Source organism: Heterodontus francisci, unplaced genomic scaffold (genome assembly GCF_036365525.1).
Source record: "Heterodontus francisci isolate sHetFra1 unplaced genomic scaffold, sHetFra1.hap1 HAP1_SCAFFOLD_51_1, whole genome shotgun sequence".
In the NCBI taxonomy this organism is placed as follows: Eukaryota; Metazoa; Chordata; class Chondrichthyes; order Heterodontiformes; family Heterodontidae; genus Heterodontus; species Heterodontus francisci.
Genome location: NW_027141937.1, coordinates 3,774,416 through 3,784,972, shown reverse-complemented (window position 1 = coordinate 3,784,972; position 10,557 = coordinate 3,774,416). Strand labels below are relative to the sequence as shown.

The 10,557-nt window shown below is 42.3% G+C and overlaps 1 non-coding gene across 1 annotated transcript; it reads right to left on the bottom strand.

Moving 5' to 3' along the window:
• Nucleotides 1-10,096: 10,096 nt before the first annotated feature.
• On the bottom strand, nucleotides 10,097-10,178 carry trnas-gcu (transfer RNA serine (anticodon GCU)). Its single transcript has one exon. It is a non-coding gene; the product is annotated as a tRNA-Ser (tRNA).
• Nucleotides 10,179-10,557: the final 379 nt, after the last annotated feature.

The window sequence follows — 10,557 nt, the reverse complement described above, 5'->3', positions numbered from 1 at the left end:
ACAGATAAAGCAAAGTGTTCCATTCCTGACAGATTTTCTTCTTGTTTAGATTCAGTGATTGAAATTAATTCAATCCTTATCTGACCTCCACTCTGTCAAGGCCTGCGATCCGACCTGAACCCGACGACCTGTGTCGGGTTCGGGTCATGTCGGGTCGCTCTTCCGGTTCTGGCTTTCGGGTTCAGGTCAGGCTGGGTCCAGGTTGGACTGAGTCCGGGTCGGACACACACAGTAAGTATTACATTTAACTCTGCTGGGAAGTTGATTTTAATAAGTGTCAAAAGTTGAAAAGCCAACCAAAGCCGGGAGTCCGAGTCATTAAGGAGGGAAACTCTGAGTCTGCGCAGTGAGCAAGTGAGCATCTCGATGATGTCATTGCGCTCATGCTGCAGCTTCCTGTCGGTTCGGAATCGGGGGGTAGATAAAGTGAACATTTCGGTGGTCGGGTAAGGCGCGGGTCGGTTCGGGCGCGGGAATAAATGGAGATACTCGTGCCGGGTCGGGCTTGGGTCCAATGTGGTTCTGTCAGGTTCGTGTCGGGTATTTTTTCCTGACCTGAGCAGGCCTTTACCGCTCTGTCAGTTCCGTGCCTTATTTAAACTATTACTTGGAGTTCTGTTTTACAGGGTCTCGGCTGTTTAAGTGTTTCCCAGACCCACTACTCTGATTAATCAGACATTTTGTTGCTAACTGCTGCTGCTACAATTGAAATGTAAAAAGGAATTTCCAGTGACCTGCAACCAATGGACAAATACATTTCAGAAAGTTAAAGCTCATTCACCAATCCACAAATGTGTCTTTCTGCTTATATTTATAAACAACTCCTTCTCTCCACTATGAGAACTATACAATCACTCCAGTTATTTGAAAGTTAGTATCAGATGTTCCAGTTCATCAATTTTAAAACTGCAGCAGGTATTTTCCAGAAAACTTCTCTGTTGGAACCTCAGTCCCATTTAGATTGAAAGTGGACAATTAATGTATTCACTTGTTCATTGTGGACAGGTGTCTGACTTAGAATAAATCTCATTAACTTTCAATGAGGTGGCAGTATTTCTGTGCTCCCATTTTACACAGTCTGTCCTGTTCATGCACCACGTTTTTATTCTCCTCTCCCATTCTCCACAGGATACAGATTACAAGCATCATCAATCTAGCTGTTGAAAAGCATTGGAAGAATCTGGTCACACAGGTATTGAAACATTCATTATCTTCCATTTTACAAGTTGGTTGCTTTAAACACAGTACGATGTGTAATCATCTTGAAAAGAGATTCTCTTCAATATCCAAAACAAATTGAATTACAAACCTGACAGACAAACACAGGAGAACAAATGACTAGTGAACACAAACCTCATGGTGCTCATTTTCAGATTTATTGCAGTCATCTTACAAAACAAGTGAAAGAATATTACAGTGAAATGATTTGGAAAGTAGGTGTGACTTTTGTTGGTGCCTTTCTTTGCTCTGTTGGTGAAACTTTCTTGCACCTGACTCCTGTTCATGTCTCTGTTTCCTCTATTGAATGAGGAAGCAGGTATTTGATCAGAAATCAACTGGATTGTGTACCTTTGCGAGGGGATTTCTGCACCGTCAGGGCTGGAAACAGGAGTGAGTGAAAGACACTGCATGGAGTTTGATTTTGGACAGAGGGAGAGCAAATCTAACAGGATTGTGCGATATTGGCCTGGATTTTACAGCCCCAATAGCAGCAAACACTGAGACTTTCACTGCTATTGAGGGTCTGAACAGCAGTGCAACTGCCAGTACATGCACACACTAACACCAGCATCTGGAAGTTGTGGTGGTGAGAAATGTGCTTAGAAGGAGCCTCTGATCATAATCGCACCAGCCCACTCTTTAAAGTGACAGGGACCTGTAGTTCAGCAATTTGGGCTCATTGCCCACAATGTACCCTGATTTTTACCTTGGTTGGATTAGAGCCGGTCCCAACAGGCTCAGGGCCTGCTCGGGAAGGACTTTTCTGTTGACACAACAGCTCCACTATTCCAGGAAGACACCGGCAGCAGCAGGGGTCAACTTTAAGAGGGAGTTCAGACATTTTAAATGTTGTATTTTGTTTCTTAATTGTATGTAACTTTTTAGCATGGCCTTATCAGAGTTCTTAAATTTACATCTGACTTTTTATTAACAAGATTGAAGTGCTTTTAAAAGATCTCTAAATATTTATGACTTTTTATCAAGATTTACCTAGCTTCTTTGTAAAGACTCGAGTAATATTGAAGTGACTTTTAAAAACTACATCTTATCCTTTAAAATCCTGCTTACATGTAGATGACATTGTAAGATGGCTTCAGAATAACTTAGACTATCTTTCTAACAGGTACTGCAACAGCTTAAGTCCTACTTTCTGCAAAAGCTGGTGAATTACAAAGAAACAATGTATTGAACATTTTATAAACAGTTGATGCAGATGGAATTCAAATTCATACATGTAAAACAGAAGGAATTAATAATCCATCATCTTAACCTGTCAAACACTTCATCACCCAGCTTTGTGCCAGCAACCCATCACATGTCTTTTTTGCCTCTATGAAAATTTGGGCAGGACGGTCACCTTCAGCTCAGATCCTGACTGTGCAGCCAAATGTGCAATGATGGAAATGCAGCTTCTGTAAGTAAATGGAATTTCCATCACATCAGGTCATGGCCTGTTGGGAATGGAGCGGTGTGAAACATTTCCAGACCATGTCCAACACGTTTCTACTCAGTGTGAAAACCCACCACGGAAAGACTGGAACATACAATCATTTCATCACATCATGATTAACATCACTCAGACACCTGAACCATTAGGTCACTGACGAACTCATGATGACTTCGAATTTCTCATGAAATGACAACTGAACTAACTGACTGGAAGAATTGCTTTAACTCCACATGATCAGAAAGGCACAGCCTTAGGCCGACTTGGCAGATGAATATTGATTGAATAATTTCTGTGTGAGGAATGTTCCAGCATCATAAACCGGGGGAACGTGCTGACTGAGCTGTGTCTTCATCTCTTCTGGGCAGTCGGACAGTTCACCCTTCATTCTGCTCTGATTCACTTTCCCAAAGTGGATCTACAGATTCTTAAATCTGGAGACTCGTTTTCTTATTTTGTTCCTTTTGATTTTTCTTGCTCCTGAATGATAATATATTCTAAACCTCGGATCAACCCTCCCCTTTGCGTCGTGTTATAGTCTTGGTTAAAAGAGACACAAAATGACACAAACACTCTGAAACATACAACACGGTCACACTTTCCTTCAGTGAGATTAATGTTGAGCTGTTTTCCAGGTTAAATGCAACTGCAAACACATTGCTCTCAAAGAAATTGTAGGGGATTGAGTTGCCGTTGAAATATTAGCACTGGACATCTGTCCGAGCAGGAACAGCCATTTCAAACTCACATCCTTCACAAAGGCAACCACTGAGCTGTTTTCTTTTGTGAATGAAATTCATAAGAAAAGTTAAAGTTCACAAGAAAATGGATGTAAATGATTGATAGCTAAACTTTTGAAGCCATGATATGAATCCAAAATTTTCTGATTATTAGACAAACACTCGAACCAATTAAGCTGCTGAGCCAGATCACAAGTGCTGTGACAACTAAGGGCAGAGGAGGGCACTCTTTATTCTCATCCCACTTCTCCACAGGTCACAACATCTATGTGAACTTTTCCCACATACTGATACAGTCAATCATGTACTCTATTTTTCCCAGAATAGAAGACACTGACCAGGTTTCTTTAATGAACAACAAAATTATCCATTTATTGTCGAACAAGTTTTAACTAGTCATGAAGTAAAGCAAAAACACACAGGTGGAAATTTTAAAAGTTCCTTTTTCACCTTTACCAACTTTTAAAGTGCTTTTTCTTATCTTCGAGCCACACACACACACACACACACCGGATAGCTGAAAAAATAAAAGGGATTTTTTTTTTAATTCAGCACTCTGTTGCAGACAAAAAAAACCTCTTGGGCTGTTCATTTGCTCATTTTTGAAGAAATCATCAGATGAGATATGTTGCTCCAAAACTGGAATACAGTCTAACTTCCGAGCATACGTAGACAGGTCACTAGGGTATTTTAGAACAGTTCTTTTCAGAAGGCATTGAGAATTAATTTTTGCAGGCCTTCTTCAAAGACATGCGACAAGATGAATTAACTCAGTGGACTTCTCAGGGTCTTTTAAAGATTTTCTGGAAAACAAACTGGGTTGTGGTCTTCTCTCCTTCCTTGACGATTCTTCAGGCTAACTTTATCAGCTGCTCACTCCAGCAGGTAAAACACACTTACTGCTACAACCAAAGGTTGTGAGTTTTCTGATGTCTTAGGTTTGCGCTGCTGCTGCCAAGCTTGTCCAATCAAGGGGCATGACTGACTTCACTAACCATATTTCTCCCGGTTACCAGGGTTTCTGTTCTATATTTAACTTGAATCATGTGACAACCAGTAAACATAGTTGCCAAATTGGTTCCTTTGGTGCTCTCTTGAAAAAGAACTGGTCCTACATTTATTCAGTTTGATTATGACTTCTTCAAAAAATATTTTAAAAGAAGAAACAGAATCCCTTCCATAACATCATGTACTTTCCCTGAGCTACAGGTTATTGCAAGTTTCTCTGGCTGTGTTTATTTTAGATGATTTTGTACTCAGGTTCTTTTGGAATCCATGTGTTTGCAGATCTTTGTGAGTGAGAGATGTGGTAATATGCTTAAAAGATTTCCCTGTAAATTATTCGTATCTCCATCTTTCCCCGAACTTAGTACAAACACATTAATATGGGAATCACACACATCAGGCCGTCAAACCTGTCTGCTAAACATTGAAAGGTGACAGTGTTTATTGTGACGGGGTTCCATTTATGAAGACACATATTGATGATTCCCACATGTAAAAATGTGTAAATTATGTTCATGACATAATGACATAAATAAACATTTCCTTGCACTTGCCATGGTTGGCGAACATTTTCTCTGCTGATGCCCCCTGAATATATTAGAGAACATGGTGACGAGGTTGAGATTAAAGTCTGTAAATATAGGCAGCAAACAGCAGCAGGGACTGCAGTGAACAAGATTTACGTGACATATTTGTGCTTATATTGGTGGGTGAAATAAGATACTAAACACACAAAATCCTACATTTGAGCTCGCGTAAAAGATTGCTCTGTCGATGGAGATAGCATCAAAGAATGCTCAGGAATGTTGTCCTATGCCAGTGATCGTAACACACTTCTGGGGAACTTAAAAAAAATGGTAAAATGGGCTTTCACATAACAGATGAAATTTTACACAGAGAAGTGTGAAGTGATACAAATTGGAAGGAAGAATGCCATATAAATGAAACGTTACAATTCTAAACTGGGTGCAGGAGCAGAGAGACAATGTACACCAATGTTAGAAGGATTGAAAAGGTAGCTAAGAGCAAACAGGACACTTGGCTTTATTAATAGAGGCATAGAGTAAAAACATATAAGTTATGCTAAACCTTTATAAAATACTGGGAACGAATGGCCTCCACCTGTACCTCTACAGAAAGCTTCCATTCCAGGTTTACACACACTCATCAGGATCACGCCCCACAGATTCTGCCCTCCAGGCTCAGACACCCACTTCAGGATCACTCTCCACAGATCCCGCCATTCCAGGTTCGGACACCCCCTGCAGGATCACTCTCCATTGATCCCAGCACTATGGGCTCGGAGACCCTCTTCAGAGATCCTAAATCTCCAGACACGGACATCCTTTGAGGACCACTCTCCACAGATTCTGCCCTCCAGGCTCAGACATCCTCTTCAGAATCACTCTCCATACATCCCGCGACTCCACGCACGGATATCTCAATCAGGATCCGATCAAAGAATGTTGCTTGTCACTTATCAGCTCAAGCCTGAATGTTGTTCAGGTCTTGCTGCTTTCAGGCACAGACTGCTTCAGTATCTGAGGAGTTGTGAATCATCAGCGAACATTCCCCCTTCTCACTTATGTTGAAGAGAAAGCCATCAATGAAACAGCTGAGGATGGTTGGGCCTTGGACACTGCCCTGAGAAACTAGGCATCCAGTCATGAAAGGTGGAGGACAATTAAATAACGAACCAGATGAGGAGGCTCCAAAAACATCCCGATCCTCAATGTTGGTGGAGCCGAGCACGTCAGTGCAAAAGATGAAGCTGAAGCATTTGAAACCATCTTCAGTCAGAAATTGCTCAGTGGATGATTCATCTCGGCCTCTTGAGGTCCCCAGCATCACAGCTTCCAGTTTTCATCCAATTTGCTTCACTCCACATAATGGCAAGAAACAGCTGAAGGCACTCGATACAGCAAAGACTATGGGCCCTGACAACATTCCGGCTCTCGTGTAAATCTAAGTTATTTTTGCCTTCAGACTGGTTCAGTAAATATACTGAGTCGGATGTGCAGGTAAAATCAATTACTTTATTTGCGCATTTAGCCGGCTGACTTACTCTAATGCAACGACACTGACTCCACCCAGAGTCTGTCTGGTCCACTAGAGTAAGTGAAGTTTTTTGATACAGGTACTACTGTTTATACATTAAGATTCATGCTATACCCCCTTGTTTAACCAATCAGTGCGATACAATTCGACTTCACCCACGTGGTGACATGCAGTACATCTGTTACTGAGGTTGCAATGCACTCCATTTTCAATACATACTTGTTACTAATAAAATATTGTTTTGTACCAGCAAGAGAAAACAAAGCGGACAAGCAAGCTAATTGGCAAGAGCATAGGAATCATCAATAATCATTCTAGTCTCACTCCCTACATGGATCATGAGTCTGTCTCTACCTTGTGACAAGTAATTGCGGTGCATCCTGCTATCTCTATTAGGTGTACATTCCTGAGTGTTTCGTGCAGTCTGCAGCTACATCAAGTAGTGGCAGTTCACGAAGATAAGAGGGGCCTAGCACTCCTTATCACTCACACAGGGATGGACATCATTTGATTCACAGGAGTCCATTTGTTCCAAACCACAGGGAGTCACACAATCAGGCCATAAAGAACAGCTGTCTTTGCAATTACCAGTGTCGGCTAGTCTTTACAGTCTCACACGCTCTGCCTTTACTTTTAACTATTTCATTGTGGTTTCTGCCACTTAAAATCAAAGCTCAGCAAAGCTACTATTCCTAACTTGGCTATATTTCCCATTAAGCATAGTGCCATGCCTTTCTGCTCACTTCCACACTAGTACTGAAGACTTGTGCTCCAGAACTAGCTGCGCCCTCAGCCAAGCTGTTCCAGTAGAGCTACAACACGGGCATCTACTTGACAATGTGGAAAGTTGCCCAAGTGTGCCCTCTCCATAAAAAAAATGCAGGACAAATCCAATCTGACCAATTGCCGCCCCATCAGTCGACTATCAATCATCAGCAAAGTGATGGAAGATGTCACCAACAGTGCTATCAAGCACCACACACTTCGCAATAATCTGATCATCGATGCTCAATTTAGGTTCTGCCAGGGTCTCTCAGCTCCAGGAAATAATTTGGCAGATAGAGGAGAATGTGGGAAAATGTGAGGTTATCCACTTTGGTAGGAAGAATAGAAAAGGAAAATATTATTTAAATTGTGAGAGATTACAGAATGCTGCGGTGTAGAAGGATCTGGGTGTCCTCGTACATGAATCACAAAAAGTTACCATGCAGGTACAGCAAATAATTAGGAAGGCAAATGGAATGTTACCCTTTATTGCAAGGGGGATGGAGTATAAAAGTAGAGAAGTCTTGCTACAAATGTACATGGTGCTGGTGAAACCACACCTAGAGTACTGTGTACAGTTTTGGTCTCCTTATTTAAGGAGGGATATACTTGCATTGGAGGCAGTTCAGAGAAGGTTCATTGGATTAATTCCTGTGATGAAGGTGTTGTCTCATGAGGAAAGTTGAGCAGGTTGGACCGATACTCATTGGAGTTGAGAAAAATGAAAGGAGAACGTATTGAGACATATAAGATTCTGAGGGGACTTGACAGGGTAGATGCTGAGAGGATGTTTCCTCTCGTGGTGGAATCTAGAACTAGGGGACACAGTTTCAGATTTAGGGCTTTTTCATTTAAGAAGGTATTTCTTCTCTCAGAGGGTCATTAATCTTTGGAATTCTTTACCGCAGAGAGCAGTGGAGGCTGGGTCATTGAATGTATTCAAGATTTTTATCTACAAGAGAGCCAAGGGTTATGTGGGCAGGCAAGAAAGTGGGGTTGAGGTCATGATCAGGTCAGCCATGATCCTATTGAATGGCGGAGCAAGCTCGAGGGGCCAAATGGCCTACTCCTGCTATGAGTTCTTCCGATCTTCTGTTCTTATGATCTCATTGCAGCTTGGTCCAAACAGAGACGAAAGACTGGAATTCCAGAGGAGAGGTGAGAGTGATTGCCCTTGAGTGAGTGTGGCATCAAGGATCCCTCGCAAAATTGAAGTCAATGGGAATCAGGGGGAAAACCCTGCACTTTTTGAAGTCATACCTCGCACAAAACAAGATGTTGTGGTTAGTGGAGGCCAATCATCTCAGCCCAGGACATTGCCTCAGGAGTTTCTCAGGGTAGTGTCCTAGACCCAAACATCCCAGCTGTTTCATTGACGATTTTCTCTTCAACATAAGTCAGAAGTGGGAATGTTAGATGATGATTCACAACTCTTCAGACACTGAAGGAGTCTGTGCCTGCAAGCAGCAAGACCTGAGCAACATTCAGGCTTGAGCTGATAAGTGACAAGCAACCTTCTGGCCACACAAGTGCCAAGCAGTGAACATCTCCAATGAGAGAGAAAAAAAATCTCCCTTTTGATATTCAGAAGCATTATCATCGTTAAATCCCCCACCATCAACATCTTGACCAGAAACGTAACTGGACCAGTTACTATGCTGTGGCTATAAGCGCAGGTCAGAGATTACGAATTCTGCAGCAAGTATCTCACCTCCTGACACCCCAAATCCTGTCCACCATCTCCAAGGCACAAGTCAGCAGTGTGATGGAATACATCCCACTCAACAACACTCAAGAAGCTCAACACCATCCAGGACAAAGCAGCGCACTTGATCGGCACATCACCCGCCACCTTAAACATTCAATCCCTCCACAACCAGTAAACAGTGGCTGCAGTGTGTACCATCTCCATATGCACTGCAGCAACTCGCCAAGTATCCTTCAACAGCACCTTCCAAACTCGTGACCACTACCACCTCGAAGGACAAGGGCAGCAGATGCATGGGAACTCACTACCTGCAGGTTCCCCTCCAAGTCACTCACCATCCTGACTTGGAACAATATAGCCATTTCTTCACTGTTGTTGGGTCACAATCCTGGAACTCCCTCCCCAATAGCACTGTGGGTGTTCCTGCACCAAATGGACTGCATCAGTTCAAGAAGGCAGCTCTCCACCACCTTCTCAACGGCAATAGGAATGGGTAATAAATGCTAGCCTTATTAGCGATACTCACCCCCAAGAATGAATAAAAACCAAATCACTCTCCACAGATTCCCCACAATCTGGGCTTGGACATTGACTTCAGGAGCACAGAGCTTTATATCACTGCAACATGAGTTCCAATCTTCAGATTCTGTTCACTTTTCACATTATTTTCTACCAGTCCACTAGCTTTTATTAATTCTGTATTCGGGTCTCTGCTCCTCCGCCGTTTCTAACATCTCACCTCTTACAAAAAAACACTCTGATCTATCGTCGGTACTAGATGACCCCTCATTTTAAACTCCATCTGCCAAAGCATTGCTCACTCACTTAATCTATCAAGAAGATTTGAAAATAAATTTCTTGCCAAAGGATAATTTTCGGCATCTGCTCCCTCGCCATTTGCTTTTCCCATTTGTCTTTCACTTGGTGCAAATCCAGAGAAAGTAAAGATGGAAGGAAGGAGGTGGGGGAAAGATCCTGCTCCGTTTCGTGATCCCTATTTGATCTTCATTCCAGTGCAGTTTGGGTGAAGAATTCCAATTGTCTGTCTCAATTTTAATAAAGTATAACAAATTCTGGAATCACTGTCTGGACATTGACAAGAACAGGTTTCGAGGCTGACTTTACACATAAACAATACACTGAACAGTTCATAAACAAGGATGGGATTCCAACCCACGTGTGCAGAGCACAATAGATTAGCAGTCCATCGCCTTAACCTCTCAGCCACCTTGTCAATTGCATAGGCAAAGCTGTCACCTTCAGCACAGCTTCTGGCTGTGCAGCCAGCTGTGTAATGATGGAAATATATCTTCTGTCAGTAAATGAAGTTGGGAATGGAGCGGTGTGAAACATTTCCAGACCATGTCCAACACGTTTCTACTCAGTGTGAAAAACCACCACGGAAAGACTGGAACATGCAATCATTTCATCGCATCATGATTAACACCACTCAGACATCTGAACCATTAGGTCACTGACGAAGTCATGATGACCGAATTTCTCATGAAATGACAACTGAACAAACTGACTGGAAGAATTGCTTTAACTCCACATGATCAGTGACGCACAGCCTCAGGCCAACTTGTCGGGTGATGTAAACAGATATCACTGCT